Below are 16,771 nucleotides of genomic sequence, written 5' to 3'. Positions count from 1 at the left end.
TGGGATTGAGAACACAATACTGGAGAGTCCAGAAAGTCTTGGGGTCCAGAAAGATCATCTGTGGAATTCGCATCCCTTGAGATTGCCTGAAACTCCCTACCATGTCTACTTGTTCCTGAAAACTCACCTTGCAGAATTCACCTTGCAGTCCAGAAGAGCAAGAACCCCGCCCATCCCAGCCTGTGCCTCTCCCATCCCAACCATCTACCCTATGGCATTGGAATCATCAGATAATCTGTCTTCGAACTAGATGATGCTCCCCTCAAAGAGCTAGGTCTCTCATAATCATCCCTTTACTGGAAATCTGAAGGCACAATGTAGATGCTTGTTGAATGAATGGTTGAAATTTCCTCTCTCACCTCATGGGAAGAGTTGATAATTCTTCACTGTCAGATTAACATAAGCTACCCATCTCCCACCTCAATGAATCCTGGGCTGACAAAGATTGATGAAGGGGGTTCCTATAGACAGTGGTGCCTAAGACAAAGTATCCTTATGATTTGTGCAATTCATTTGCCCACTCTGGACCTTGGTGTCTTCTGAAAGTTGGACAAGTGGGGCGAAAAGGCTCTGACAGCGTGTGGGTTGTAAGTTCCTTTTTTGCACACTGCTAGATTCTCTGTGACTTCCCTATATCTCCTCATTCTTGCTTTTCTTAGCAAACTGGGGACCATGGAAACACACTGGGCCTGACCCAGCCTTTCTAACTCTGATGCTGCAATTGACCCTGCTGGGAGAGAATGGGTTGTCTGAGACAGGGGGCTGGGAAGGGGCGTGGGGCTGCAAATGCAGGAATCATTGATGGTGTGGGAGTGCATAAATGTATGCTCAAATCCTGCCCCTTTCCTTCTCAGTGACCCCAGTGCTGACTGTACCCCTGGTTATGTGTAATGGTTCTAGGAAGGGGTTATATAGGACAGGAAGATTCATGAAGTTAAATGGAAGAAAACAGACAGTAATTTTTTCTGCACATACAAAGTCTTAAGAAAACATGTGCAAAGCCATAGTATTGAAGACATTGTGCTCAGGTGATAAAACTGTGAAGAAAAGCAAGAGAACAATTTGCATTAAAGTGATGCTCGGGGATCCTTTGTGGGGGAGCAGGGTGTGTGATAGGGATGAGGACCAAGGGGGGAGGTCCAGGGTGCTCTATTTCTATCTAGTGATGAATCACTGAGTTGTTTTTGTGGGCGCCCTTCTTTGTGTGTATAATTCTCCCCAGAAAATGAGAAACAACATCAGTGGAAGGGAGTACCACCTACCAGGGTTCCCAGAACCTTTTCCCAGCCTCCAGCCGCATAGTTAAAACTTTCTGTGAATTCAGTGTACGTCTCTTCTCTCACAAAACCAGCACCATCTGAAGGGTGGATGACACTTAGCTGGTATTATTCAGTCCATGTCTCCTGCAAACCTGACTTCTGGGAGCAGAACCTCCACTGGCAAAGCCCCATAGATTGCCAGGCCCTGCATGCTCTGCAGCATTGAAGAGGAGTATGGCCCCCAGAGATAGCAATGGTGAAGAAATCGTCTTGGTACCAGACAGCTGCAAGGAAGAGGGAAAGGGGAAGTTTTTATCCATTTCTAAATCTGCCCCTTCTCTTCTGCACTTCTCCTCATCCCAACCCCATGTACAATCATAGCCTCAAGTTCCCTTTTCTCCTTTGAGTGGGGCTCCCCTCAATATCCTTGGAGTCTTTGCCTCACTGCCTGAGTGTCCCCCCTGCCCAGGCTTCCTATGACATGACCTCCCACCTGGGGAGAGAGCAGCACCTCACCCTGCCTGTGTGTCCTCTGTCACAGGGAGCTCCAGGTGCTGGACAATTACTGTCTTCTCACGGGACAGTGACTCTGGGGCAGTGGCCAGGCTAGTGTGTGACCTCATGAGCAGGGAGGGGATGCCCACCACCTTGATGCCAATGGAGGGAGGACAGTTTGTCTCCTACACCCCCAACCCCTCCTCCCCCATCTCCCATGTCCCTATGTTCCATCCCTTGCAGGACTGACTTCTTCCACAGACGTGCACAGCCTGTGACTCAGGAGGTCCAGCCAGAAGGGACTCGTTTTCATTTTGCAGAAAACAAGCCCAGAAGGGGACGGTATCATCAGGGAAGCAGGAGATGGGGCTTGAGTCCTGTGCAATGTATGAATTTGAGTGAGGCTCTCACCTTCTCTGGCCTCTAGGCCCAGAGTCCCCAGGAGTGGATGTGTAGTGGTGGATGGCTTATTTCCAATGGCTGTCCTGGCCCTGACAGCATCTGAAGTTCCTTCTCTGAGGAGGGTGACTGTCTGACATCACCTTCATCTTCCTGTCAGGGCTTCCTCTGAATCTTACAACTTTTAGTTTCTGAGAGACCAACCTTAAGAAACAGACATCCTGGGGACACTGGCACTGCCAAGCCCAGACAGACATGCTCCTGCTGCTACTGGCCCTGCTCTGGAGGAGGGAGGGGGCTGACTGCCAGAGGAGGCCCAAAAGGGAGCTCTAGGGGGATTACAGGCTGCAGGTGAAGGGCTTGATGGCAGTGCAGGACGGCTTGTGTGTGCATGTGCCTTGCAGGTTCTCACACCCCCGGGGCAACTGGTCTCACTCTACCCCAGCTCTCAGTTACTGGTTCTGGGAAAGGGTCAGTGTATTCCAGGATGCTCCAGTGGCCACAAACAACCCAGGTCCTAAAGTGCAGGAGGAGACCCAGGGCCGATTCTACCTCTTTGGGAACACCCGGACCTATGGCTTCTCCCTGCACATCAGAGACTCCAGGAGTGGGGATAGTGGAAGATGCTTTTTTCAGGGGGGGAAGGGAGAGTACAAATGAAATGAAGTTACACATCTAACCAGTTCTCTGTGCATGTGACAGGTAAGGGACAGACTCCAGGAAAGACCACAGGGGAAGGACAGGGGTCTTGGGACATAGCCAGGATAGGACACACTTCCCAGGAGGCACTGGAGGTAACCCATGTTGGGGCTCAGAGCCAGGAGCTGAACCAAGCCTGAGGCTTCTCTCAGGGCCACACCTTGAACCTTCTCCTGATCCCTGTGTCTTCCCCTCTCCCCTGTGACAGCCCTGATCCACACACCTGACATCCTTATCCCGGGGACCCTAGAGTCTGGCCATCCAAGGAACCTGCCCGCTCTGTGCCCTGGACCTGTGAACAGGGCATGCCTCCCATCTTCTCCTGGATGTCACCGTCCCTCACATCCCCAGGACCCAGGACCCTCCTCTCCTCAATGCTTACCCTCACCCCACAGCCCCAGGACCATGGATGGCATGCCTCTCACCTGTCAGGTGACCTTGCCTGGGGCTGGAGTGACTACGATGAGGACCATCCATCTCAACATGTCTGTAAGAGCCAGGCCAGGACCCCTCTGCTAGGTCCCTGACTGGGTCCTGAGGGCAGTGGGGTAGGGGGTCAGGGTCTGGGACACTGGTACTGGTTCCAAAATCTGGGCTGAGAGGGGTCAGGTGGACACCTGTCTCTACTTTTTCCCCATTTATGCAGCTCATGGGGACAGAGGGCCAATGTCCACCAGCCCCCTCCATTTACATGAATCTACCATGTCTTTCTGTCCCAGACTCTCCACAGAGGTTTTTTTTTTTTTTTTTTTTTTTTGTGGATCCTGAATTTATTTATTTATTTATTTATTTATTTTATTTTTTATTTTTTTAATTAATTTTTATTGGTGTTCAATTTACCAACATACAGAAAAACACCCAGTGCTCATCCCGTCAAGTGTCCGCCTCAGTGCCCGTCACCCATTCCCCTCCAACACCCGCCCTCCTCCCCTTCCACCACCCCTAGTTCATTTCCCCGAGTTAGGAGTCTTTATGTTCTGTCTCCCTTCCTGATATTTCCCAACATTTCTTCTCCCTTCCTTTATATTCCCTTGCACTATTATTTATGTTCCCCAAATGAATGAGAACATACGCTGTTTGTCCTTCTCCGATTGACTTATTTCACTCAGCATAATACCCTCCAGTTCCAACCACGTTGAAGCAAATGGTGGGTATTTGTCGTTTCTAATGGCTGAGTAATATTCCATTGTATACAGAAACCACATCTTCTTTATCCATTCATCTTTCGATGGACACCGAAGCTCCTTCCACAGTTTGGCTATTGTGGCCATTGCTGATAGAAACATCGGGGTGCAGGTGTCCCGACGTTTCATTGCATCTGAATCTTTGGGGTAAATCCCCAGCAGTACAATTGCTGGGTCATAGGGCAGGTCTATTTTTAACTCTTTGAGGAACCTCCACACAGTTTTCCAGAGTAGCTGCACCAGTTCACATTCCCACCAACAGTGTAAGAGGGTTCCCTTTTCTCCGCATCCTCTCCAACATTTGTTGTTTCCTGCCTTGTTAATTTTCCTCATTCTCACTGGTGTGAGGTGGTATCTCATTGTGGTTTTGATTTGTATTTCCCTGATGGCAAGTGATGCAGAGAATTTTCTCATGTGCATGTTGGCCATGTCCATGTCTTCCTCTGTGAGATTTCTCTTCATGTCTTTTGCCCATTTCATGATTGGATTGTTTGTTTCTTTGGTGTTGAGTTTAATAAGTTCTTTATAGATTTTGGAAACTAGCCCTTTATCTGATATGTCATTTGCAAATATCTTCTCCCATTCTGTAGGTTGTCTTTTAGTTTTGTTGACTGTATCCTTTGCTGTGCAAAAGCTTCTTATCTTGATGAAGTCCCAATAGTTCATTTTTGCTTTTGTTTCTTTTGCCTTTGTGGATGTATCTTGCAAGAAGTTACTGTGGCCGAGTTCAAAAAGGGTGTTGCCTGTGTTCTCTTCTATGATTTTGATGGACTCTTGTCTCACATTTAGATCTCTCATCCATTTTGAGTTTATCTTTGTGTATGGTGAAAGAGAGTGGTCCAGTTTCATTCTTCTGCATGTGGATGTCCAATTTTCCCAGCACCATTTATTGAAGAGACTGTCTTTCTTCCAATGGATAGTCTTTCCTCCTTTATCGAATATTAGATGACCATACATTTCAGGGTCCACTTCTGGGTTCTCTATTCTGTTCCATTGATCTATGTGTCTGTTTTTGTGCCAGTACCACACTGTCTTGATGACCACAGCTTTGTAGTACAGCCTGAAATCTGGCATTGTGATGCCCCCAGATATGGTTTTCTTTTTTAAAATTCCCCTGGCTATTTGGGGTCTTTTCTGATTCCACACAAATCTTAAAATAATTTGTTCTAACTCTCTGAAGAAAGTCCATGGTATTTTGATAGGGATTGCATTAAACGTGTAAATTGCCCTGGGTAACATTGACATTTTTACAATATTAATTCTGCCAATCCATGAGCATGGAATATTTTTCCATCTCTTTGTGTCTTCCTCAATTTCTTTCAGAAGTGTTCTATAGTTTTTAGGGTATAGATCTTTTACCTCTTTGGTTAGGTTTATTCCTAGGTATCTTATGCTTTTGGGTGCAATTGTAAATGGGATTGACTCCTTAATTTCTCTTTCTTCAGTCTCATTGTTAGTGTATAGAAATGCCACTGACTTCTGGGCATTGATTTTGTATCCTGCCATGCTACCAAATTGCTGTATGAGTTCTAGCAATCTTGGAGTGGAGGCTTTTGGGTTTTCTATGTAGAGTATCATGTCATCGGCGAAGAGGGAGAGTTTGACTTCTTCTTTGCCAATTTGAATGCCTTTAATGTCTTTTTGTTGTCTGATTGCTGAGGCGAGGACTTCCAGAACTATGTTGAACAGCAGTGGTGAGAGTGGACATCCCTGTCTTGTTCCTGATCTTAGGGGAAAGGCTCCCAGTGCTTCCCCATTGAGAATGATATTTGCTGTGGGCTTTTTGTAAATGGCTTTTAAGATGTCAAGGAAAGTTCCCTCTATCCCAACACTCTGAAGGGTTTTGATCAGGAATGGATGCTGTATTTTGTCAAATGCTTTCTCTGCATCTAATGAGAGGATCATATGGTTCTTGGTTTTTCTCTTGCTGATATGATGAATCACATTGATGGTTTTACGAGTGTTGAACCAGCCTTGTGTCCTGGGGATAAATCCTACTTGGTCATGGTGAATAATTTTCTTAATGTGTTGTTGGATCCTATTGGCTAGTATCTTGTTGAGAATTTTTGCATCCATGTTCATCAGGGATATTGGTCTGTAATTCTCCTTTTTGGTGGGGTCTTTGTCTGGTTTCAGAATTAAGGTGATGCTGGCCTCATAGAACGAATTTGGAAGTACTCCATCTCTTTCTATCTTTCCAAACAGCTTTAGTAGAATAGGTATGATTTCTTCTTTAAACGTTTGATAGAATTCCCCTGGGAAGCCATCTGGCCCTGGACTCTTGTGTCTTGGGAGGTTTTTGATGACTGCTTCAATTTCCTCCCTGGTTATTGGCCTGTTCAGGTTTTCTATTTCTTCCTGCTCCAGTTTTGGTAGTTTGTGGCTTTCCAGGAATGCATCCATTTCTTCTAGATTTCCTAATTTATTGGCGTACAGCTGTTCATAATATGTTTTTAAAATCGTTTGTATTTCCTTGGTGTTGGTAGTGATCTCTCCTTTCTCATTCATGATTTTATTAATTTGAGTCTTCTCTCTCTTCTTTTTAATAAGGTTGGCTAATGGTTTATCTATCTTATTAATTCTTTCAAAAAACCAACTCCTGGTTCTGTTGATCTGTTCCACAGTTCTTTTGGTCTCGATATCATTTAGTTCTGCTCGAATTTTAATTAACTGTCTTCTTCTGCTGGGGGTGGGGTCTATTTGTTGCTTTTTCTCTAGTTCCTTTATGTGTAAGGTGAGCTTTTGAATTTGAGTTCTTTCCAGTTTTTGAATGGATGCTTGTATTGCGATGTATTTCCCCCTCAGGACTGCTTTTGCTGCATCCCAAAGATTTTGAACGGTTGTATCTTCATTCTCATTAGTTTCCATGAATCTTTTTAATTCTTCCTTAATTTCCTGGTTGACCTTTTCATCTTTTAGCAGGATGGTCCTTAACCTCCACATGTTTGTGGTCCTTCCAAACTTCTTGTTGTGATTAAGTTCTAATTTCAAGGCATTATGGTCTGAGAATATACAGGGGACTATCCCGATCTTTTGATATCGGTTCAGACCCGATTTGTGACCCAGTATGTGGTCTATTCTGGAGAAAGTTCCATGTGCACTTGAGAAGAATGTGTATTCAGTTGAGTTTGGATGTAAAGTTCTGTAGATATCTGTGAAATCCATCTGGTCCAGTGTATCATTTAAAGCTCTCGTTTCTTTGGAGATGTTGTGCTTAGAAGACCTATCTAGTATAGAGAGAGCTAGATTGAAGTCACCAAGTGTAAGTGTATTATTATCAAAGTATTTCTTCAGTTTGGTTATTAATTGGTTTAAATATTTGGCAGCTCCCACATTCGGGGCATATATATTGAGGATTGTTAAGTCCTCTTGTTGGATAGATCCTTTGAGTATGAGATAGTGTCCCTCTTCATCTCTCACTATAGTCTTTGAGGTAAATTTTAATTTATCTGATATAAGGATGGCAACCCCTGCTTTCTTTTGAGGACCATTTGAATGGTAAATGGTTCTCCAACCTTTTATTTTCAGGTTGTAGGTGTCCTTCTGTCTAAAATGAGTCTCTTGTAGACAGCAAATAGATGGGGTCCTGCTTTTTTATCCAGTCTGAAACCTTGCGCCTTTTGATGGGGTCATTAAGCCCGTTCACGTTCAGAGTTACTATTGAGAGATATGAGTTTAGTGTCATCATATCTATTCAGTCCTTGTTTTTGTGGATTGTTCCACTGGACTTCTTCTTAAAGGGGAATTTTAAGAGTCCCCCTTAAAATTTCTTGCAGAGCTGGTTTGGAGGTTACATATTCTTTCAGTTCCTGCCTGTCTTGGAAGCTCTTTATCTCTCCTTCCATTTTGAATGAAAGCCTTGCTGGATAAAGTATTCTTGGTTGCATGTTCTTTTCATTTAGGACCCTGAATATATCCTGCCAGCCCTTTCTGGCCTGCCAGGTATCTGTGGAGAGGGCTGCTGTTACCCTAATATTCCTCCCCATAATAGTCAGGGACTTTTTTTCTCTTGCTGCTTTAAGGATCTTCTCCTTATCTTTGGGATTTGCAAGCTTCACTATTAAATGTCGAGGTGTTGAACGGTTTTTGTTGATTTTAGGGGGGGATCTCTCTATTTCCTGGATCTGAATGCCTGTTTCCCTTCCCAGATTCGGAAAGTTTTCAGCTAGGATTTGTTCAAATACATATTCTGGCCCTCTGTCCCTCTCGGCGCCCTCGGGAACCCCAATTAAACGTAGGTTTTTCTTCCTCAGGCTGTCATTTATTTCCCTTAATCTATCCTCATGGTCTTTTAATTGCCTGTCTCTTTTTTCCTCAGTTTCCCTCTTTGCCATCAACTTGTCTTCTATGTCACTCACTCGTTCTTCCACCTCGTTAAGCCTCGTCGTTAGGACTTCTAGCTTGGATTGCATCTCATTTAATTGATTTTTAATTTCTGCCTGATTGGATCTAAATTCTGCAGTCATGAAGTCTCTTGAGTCCTTTATGGTTTTTTCTAGAGCCACCAGTAGCTGTATAATAGTGCTTCTGAATTGGCTTTCTGACATTGAATTGTAATCCAGATTTTGTAACTCTGTGGGAGAGAGGGCTGTTTCTGATTCTTTTTTTTTTTGAGGTGAGGTTTTCCTTCTAGTCATTTTGCTCAGTGCAGAGTGGCCAAAAACAAGTTGTATTGGGAAAAGGAGAAAAAGAGAGAGAAGGAAAGAAAAGAGAAAAAGAAAAAAGAGGTAGAAGAAAAAAAGGGGGGAAAAGAGAAGAAAAAGAGAAAGAAAAGAAAGAAAGGAGAAAAAAGAAAAACAAGGGTGGGGTGGGGTGGGGGAAGCAATCAGAAATCAAGAAGAAAGAAAGAAAAAAAAGCACAAAATAAAACAAAAACAAAAACAAAACAAAAAAAACACGGGGGAGTATCTTCCGATTCTGTATACTTTAAGTCCCTTGACTTCCCCTTGGAACTGGTCCGTGTCGCTGGTCTTCTGGGGGAGGGGCCTGCTGTGCTGATTCTCAGGTGTTAGCACTTGGGGGAGCTGCTCTGCCCCTGCCTGCTGCAGGGCTCAGTGGGGGTTGTTCACCCCGTGAGGCCCCGGGAGGAAGCCACAGTGGCGGGGGCAGCTCTGGGAACCTGGAGTCAGCTCCCGCAGTAGCTCCGGGGCTCTCCGTCTGCAGGGTCTGGGGGCTCCGAGGCGGGGCCGCTGATCTGCTCAGTTCCAGGCAGGAGCGTCCTTGCGGTCCTGGGCCCTCCCGGCCTCTGCCTGTCCCGGGGGAGGCCGGATCCTGGGCTGTGTTCCGGCGCCCTGTGCTCCGGGGCCTGCGCTGTTGGATTCGTGCTCCCGCCCCGCAGCCCCCTCCGCGGAGCCGCCGCCCGAGCCCCTCCGAGCTGTTCCTGGAGCCGCGCCGCCCCCTCCGCGGAGCCGCCGCCCGAGCCCCTGTGAGCTGTTCCTGGAGCCGCGCCGCCCGCTCGGCGCGGAGCTTCTTCCTCCGCCCGAGCCGCCGCCGCTGAGCTGCTCCTGGAGCCCCGCAGCCCCCTCCGCGGAGCCGCAGCCCGAGCCCCTCCGAGCTGCCCCGGGTCCCGCCGTGCGCGCTGCAGCCCTTAGGGAGCTCGGCGCACTCTCCCGGGGCGCAGTTCCTCTGTTACTGTCCCAGGGAGCCCGAGGGCATCCCCGCCTTTCTGGGGATCCTGCTCCAATTCCCCGGGAGGCCTTTCCCCCGGGAAGGTTGGTGCAGCTCCTGCTCCTCCAGGACGGGGCTCTCCTGTCCTGGGGACACTCGCCCCGGCCTCAGCCCGGCTCCTCGCGGGGCCCCTCCCCCTTGGAGGCCTTTTGTTTCTTTATTTCTTTTTTCCCGTCTTCCTACCTTGATAGAAGCGCGAACTCTTCTCACTGTAGCATTCCAGCTGGTCTCTCTTTAAATCTCAGGCCGAATTCGTAGATTTTCAGGATGATTGGAAGGTTTTCTAGGTAATTTGTTGAGGACAGGTGACTTGGGGACCCTACTCTTCCGCCACCTTGCCCCTCCCCCTCTCTCCACAGAGTTTGATGGCAACTGTCTCCCAAGGAAATGGCATAGGTAGTTTGGAACCTCCTCCTGGGGTGTGGGGAGTGAGGGCAGGGCGGGGTCCCCCCTGTGGGTGAACCATTGGTCTTCCCCCTCCCCAGCCCCCATGGCCTTGTCCCTCTCAACCTCCCCTTCCCCCACTTCTGCCCTTCCCACTGTTATCAGGAGAACAAGGAGAACAGGGCAACAAGCAGCCCACAGATCTGCCCCTTATCATGCATCTCCTGATGACTCCTCCTGCCCTGTCTTATTTTCTCTAACAACTGCTTATTTAGGTACTTCTGAACAGGTAATATATTCACATGGACAAACATTCAGAATGCACAGCAGAGTCTGTCCTCAGACACCCAGTCCCCTCCTGGGAAGTGACACTTTTTTTTTTTTAAATCCATACAAACATTTATTCTGTCCCTATCTGGGGTTGGGGGGCTCGGCTCCGTGCCTTAGGGGGGCTGCAGGCCTTTACAGACAGCCCCTGGGGGAGGTCCGGGCTCTGGCGGGAAGATAGGGTCCAGAGGCTGATGGGCCCTGGAGGGGTCCCGAAGGCAAGGCCCTGGGGGGTGGGGGGCAGGGGGGCTGGCTTGGTTCCCAGAGGTCACGGAGTCCAGGAGGGTTTGGGGAGGCCAGTTCCCACCCATCCGACCCAGGCCTGGCTGGACTCTCGGTCCTGGTGGCTGCCAAGGTGCCAGCTGGCGGCACCGGTCCTCCAACTCCTCCCCCTGCCCCGCCCCCCACAGGGAAGGCAGCACCAGGGCTTCTCCAGCTGGGGAAAGCAAGTAGTCATCGGATTTAAATTACAAATAATAAAAACAACAATACAAACACACACACACACACACACACACACACACACACACACACACACACAGGAAAAGCCTGCCCGGCAGGAGAAGGGGCCGGAGTGGGAGGCTTGGCTGCCTGGGACTCAGCAGGGCCCACTGGGCGCCGGGTGGGGTCTGACCCGGCCTCTTCGGGCGTCAGCAGGAGTCTCCAGAGGACAGAAGTGGGGGGCAGGGAGGCGGGGCCGCGCAAGGGGCAGGGGTGTCGGGCCTCCAGGTGGTCTCGGGCTCATCCGCTCTCTGTTTCTGTGTCTAGGCGACGTGGACAGGGCTAGCTCTGGAGATTTACTGCACTGTTTTGGAAGAGGCCTGGGGTAGAGGCCCGGCCGGGGCTGCGGGGGAGGCGGGCAGGCGGCAGCCGTCGCCGCTTGGTCTGGGCGTCTTCTTGGAACTTCCAGATCACCAGGTGCATGAGGCGCTGGCGACCTCCCCGGAGCTGTGCCCGTCCACGTGGTCCTGGATGATCTGAGGCTGTCAGCCATGAGGTTCGGCAGGGAGCGCTTGTAGGGGAGGCCCAGGCCGTGCGGGAAGAGCACGGACGTGTCCACCACGGTGCTGTGGATGACCTTCAAGGCCAGCGGGCCACTCTCCAGGCTGTGTCCAGTGAGGACCGTGTCGGCGCTGAACATGCCCAGCAGGACAGCCTGGACGTCCCGGAGCGAGATGCTCATGTGGGCGAGGTCAGCCTCAGTCACCCCCGAAAACCTGGTGCTGTAGTCCACATCTCATTGTCCGGCTTGACGAAGGTGTCCTAAACCACCCGCATGTCCGTGTCCACCACCGTGACACGCGTCAGCTCCAGGCCATACGTGGTGTAGGACATTTCACAGTCAGGGGTGTAAATCCCCGGGTGGGCGTCTTCCGAAGGTTATTATTTTTTTAAAAAATTTATTTATTTTTTAATTTATTTATGATAGAGAGAGAGGGAGAGAGAGAGAGAGAGAGAGAGAGAGAGAGAGAGAGAGAGGCAGAGACACAGGCAGAGGAGAGGGAGAAGCAGGCTCCATGCCGGAGCACGACGCGGGACTCGATCCCGGGACTCCAGGATCGCGCCCTGGGCCAAAGGCAGGCGCGAAACCGCTGAGCCACCCAGGGATGGATCCCACCCCCCCGAAGGTTCTTTATCGAAAGTCTTCACAGAGCCTGCGCAGTTTTCCTTCCCGCCGTCCTGCACGTGTCGCTTGGCCGCAGCCCGTGGAGCACATGGCAGCCGAGCAGCGCGTGGACGGAGTCTCCCAGCCGCACTGTGTGGTAGTAGCTCTCCTCCTCCTCGGCCCGCAGCCCCAGGCCGACGCAGACACGAGGTACTCCCTGCCACACCGGCAGCAGATCCTGCAGGTGGAGTCCTTGGGCTTCTCCTCCGCGGTGAAGATGACTGCGCCCCCCCCCCCCGCGGGGGGGGGGTGGCCGGAAGGGGTATCCGTTCTCCTTGAGCTGGTCCCCCCTGAGCAGGTACTCCTTGAGGCGCCGTACAGGGCGGCCCCTTTCAGATCCCCCCCCCCCCCCGCTCGGGGCTGCTCGGGAGGCTGAGCCAGAAGCTGGCTTTGGTGGCCAACCTGCCTCCCAGCACCAGACCAGGCACGGAGCTGGGGACCAGGCCCCGCAGCTTCTTGAGGATGGTCACAGCGACGTTCAAGTAGATGTTCTTGCTGGGACTGTGGTCATAGGCCACCTTCTCCTCGTTCGGTGCCTTCTCTATGGCTTCGTGGTTTGAAGAGCAGAACTTGAGGCATTCCTCAGTGAACAAGTTCAGATACTGCTGGCGGATGACTGTGGGGACTTTGCCCCCAAACTCTTTCGGAATAATGGGCTTCTTTAAACTCTGTAAAGTTGGGCTGTGGGCAACGCACTTGGGGGTGATGGTGGTGGTGGTCTTGGACGCCATGCCTGACAACGTGTGTGCCTTCAGGGGCTGGCTGCCCCACTTGGGGCCATTGGGTGGCTGGCTGCTGCTGGTGGTGAGGGTCTTCTTGGCACCTGTGGGGGCTGCAGCCAAGCAGGGGTTGGGGACATCGGCGATCCTCCTCTTCTCACCAGGAGCTGAGATGTGGATGGAAGATGGCTTCTCTGTTGGCTGCTGGGCAGCCTGGAGCCAGGTGGCTGAGTCCCTCTGGGCCTGCTGGGCACGCCGATAGCACACTTCAGGGATGTGATGTCCATAGGCTGCTCTGAGCCTCACTGTGTTCTCCTAGAGGGGTCCTATGCTATCAGTAGTACAGACTGTCCACCTTCTTCTCTGTGACTGTGCACTGTTCCTTCCCACGGATGGATTCTGCTTCTGTGTGCATCTTCTCCTAATGGAAAATCATGGCGGGACCCCTGGGTGGCTCAGGAGGTTGAGCGTCTGCCTTTGGCTCAGGGTGTGATCTGGGATCGAGTCCCGCATCAGGCTCCCTGAGAGCCTCTCAGCTTCTCTCTCTGCTTGTGTCTCTGCCTCTCTCTGCCTCTAATGAATAAATAAATAAAATCTTAAAAAAAAAAAAGAAAATCATGGCATTCATTTTATTCTATTAGTCAAAATGCTGTGATAAGTAATCTTGTGTCTTCTTTCACAATGATGTATGCATGTCTGTGGGATACATTCCTAAAAGCAAAATGTAGCTTTTATGTTCTTTTCAATTGAGTTATGTGGCCAGTTGTCCTACATGGAGGGTGGACAAGTGAGCATTCCCACCAACAAGGGGAGAAAGTGTGCCTTTTCCTGCACTTCAACCTACTTCTGTTTCTCTGTCCCCTCATCTGGTCTGTTTTCAAGTCCTTCTGCTTTCTCTCTATCTTTTGTCTCTCTGACCCTCTGTCTCCTTTTCTCTAGCATCCATAGCCCTGGAGAACGGCTCATCTCTTTCTGTCCTGGAGGACCAGTCCCTGCGCCTAGTCTGTGCCATCAACAGCAACGCCCCCCCACCAGGCTGAGCTGGGCCTAAGGGAGCTTGACCCTGTGCTCCTCAAATCCCTTGAACCCTGGGATGCTGGAGCTGCCTCAAGTGGGAGAAGATGAGGGTGAATTCACCTGCCGAGCTCAGACCATGGTGGGCTCCCAGCATACCTCCCTGAGGCTCTCACTGCAGAGTGAGTGCACCTGTAGGGTGGGGCTGAAGATTGACAGCACCACCCCCAGCACCCTTAGCAGCCCCTGAGCCTTGCAGGGGAGCTCAACTTTGGTCTGTGCTTCCCTGTGAGGCCAGGATTTTCCCTGCCACATACAGTATCACTGTCTTCTTCCTGCCAGACCAGGACTGTAGGGTGGGGTGAAGGCTGGGAGGCGAAGCCAGGGGAAGGACATAGGTCTTGAAAGAGGAGCTGGGGTCTGCTCAGGCGTGTCTGGGGACACAGGTCCTTGATTTCTAGGGCAGAGAGGAGGGTGAGACAAGTGAAGCACTCACCATGAGCACACAATTTAAGGGGAAGCCAAGAAACCTCAGTAATGAGAAGTAATACTGCAACACAGTGTTTTTAAAAATAAAAGTAAATGCAAAATAAATATTACCATGAACAAAATATCCACATTTTAAATAAAGATAGACTGCAATCCAGCCTCTGTATGCCTCCCTCACTCAGCCCTAATCCCCTCCCCCAGACCCAGGTACCTGTGTTTGGAGTCTGGCAGGGGGGCTACAAAACAGGAATCTGGGCTCCTCCAGAGAGTGGGAGAAGGTACCAAGTTCTTGGAGAGGAATCACCAATAATCCAGTCTGTCTGCAGGAAAAGCATGGCCTTTATCAGAAGGGGTGCTGGGGGCAGTTGGGGGAGCACCTGCTATGGCTTTGCTCTTCTTGTTTCTCTGCATCATTGTCATCACATGAGCATTGACCCTGGGGAGGGAGGGATAGCCTTGGGGTGGGAAGGGAAGGGGGACACAGAATGGAGGGACTTGGGTGGGTCAAGACCCTGAAGCAAGGGAAGGAAGGAAGTTGATGGCACCTGGCTGAGTCTGTCACAGAATTCTGGCCCAATTGTCCAGGATGGATAACACTGGGGTCTCCAGAACGGGACCACCACCCTCGCACCTCCATCACCCTCCAGCCCCTTAAGAGAGGGGCACCCTCAGCACCCTGAGCTGGCCAGACTGAAAGGCTCCCTGTTCTCTTCTCTCAGAGTGAGATCCTGCAGGAAGAAAGCCACAAGGCCAGCAGTGAGCACCAGGAATGTGGGTATGGAAGATGCAAATGCTGTCACAAGGTCAGTCTCTCAGGTGAGTGACCTGGACATCTTGCCATCAAGCTCCTCCCTAAGGATCCCCATCTTTATTACAGCACAACCACCCCCTCTTCTTTCTTTAAGTCCAGGCATGGAGGAGTCACCTTCTCATTGTCCTCCCTTTCTTCTCCTACAGCTCCAAATTCACCATGTCTTGTCTATTTTTCCTTTAAGAACAGCTAGTGTCAGCCTCCCCCCATTCATGACCCCCACCATTGCCAAGTCTTCATAATCTTTTCCCTGGACCCCCTCATCTTCTTGCTTCTCACCTCCCTTGTCCTACACCAAACAGTTATCTAAAAACCATCATTATACAGTTCTTGCATTTGAACTGTTTACCCTCATTGTCTAGACTGGAGACTGGAGACTTTTTATATCTAGGGCCAGATAGATATTTTTGGTGGATGGTGGATATTTGCAGGTATTACAGTCTATTGTAAGTACCCAACTCTGCTGTTGTTGAGTTAAAAGCAGCCATAGGCCATATGTAAATGAATGAGCACAGGTGTGTTCCAATAAAAGTTTATTTACAGACACAGGCAATGTGCCATATTTGATCCATGGGCTATAGTTTGCAGACCCCTTACCCAGAGAATAAAGTCCAAACTCCTTACCTTGCAGCCCTGCAGATTCTGACCTCTCAAGCATCTACCTCTCCAGAGGAACTAGGATTAAGGTGAAGTGAGGGAGAAACTAGCCCTAGATGCAAAACTGAAGGGAGTGCCCAAAAATCTAAGTGATCCAGATAAATGTTTTAATACACCATTTAAAAAATATCAAAATTAAGGCAAAAAAATCCACGATGAGGAAAATATAAAACATCTAAACAATGACAGAATCAGTAGACTTAAGTTAGTTACAAATTATTTAAGATCATCACTGAGTCCAGAGAAATTGTCAAACATGGCAACATTCTCAACTGAAAATGAAAGAAGCAAAGAGGGCAGCTCTGGTGGCTCACTGGTTTAGTGCTGCTTTCAGCCCAGGGCATGATCCTGGAGACCCGGGATCAAGTCCCACATCAGGCTGCCTGCATGGAACCTGCTTCTTCCTCTGCCTGTGTCTTTGCCTCTCTCTCTGTGTCTCTCATGAATAAATAAATAAAATCTTAAAAAAAAAAGAAAGAAAGAAGCAGAGAAATTGATTTTGAAAATGTTCTCTCTGCATTTGCTTCCAGTAAAATAAGAAAAGCAAAATTATCATAAATTCTAATTTGGGTATAAATAAAATCTTTAAACAGATTTTATTTAGTGTGCAATATTTCAGTTATTTTAATGTTGTGGGAAAAAATGACCATTAAAAACACACAGAAACATTTTTTTAGGGACTCACAGAAACATTTTTTAGGGATACACATGTTTTTTTCTGTCTCAAGCTCCAAATGGTTCAGAAAGTCACTTTTACTTTCTACTCCATCCACTCCTCTGGACCTTTGCATGGGCTCTGCCTCTTTCCTCAAATGCTCTTCCTTCCCTTTTCTACTTCTTCATTCCCGTTAGCCTTCATGCTCCATTGTAAACCTCACATTTTTCATCCACTTATATTGAGTGTGACTGGAAACCTTTGGAGGATCTTGAGCAAAGTACCATGTGTGCTTTCATTCATTAGTTGTTCAGGAGATGTTACTGAGCATCTGCCAAATGACAGG

General features: G+C 49.2%; 1 pseudogene; it reads left to right on the top strand.

Moving 5' to 3' along the window:
- The first annotated feature begins 1,493 nt into the window (after positions 1-1,493).
- On the top strand, positions 1,494-15,808 carry LOC121478880 (annotated as a pseudogene).
- The last annotated feature ends 963 nt before the right edge of the window (positions 15,809-16,771 follow it).

The sequence above is a fragment of the Vulpes lagopus genome, chromosome 2 (assembly GCF_018345385.1).
Source record: "Vulpes lagopus strain Blue_001 chromosome 2, ASM1834538v1, whole genome shotgun sequence".
Taxonomy (NCBI): domain Eukaryota; kingdom Metazoa; phylum Chordata; class Mammalia; order Carnivora; family Canidae; genus Vulpes; species Vulpes lagopus.
The sequence above is the reverse complement of the archived record's forward strand: the minus strand, read 5'-3'. Positions and strand labels throughout refer to the sequence as shown.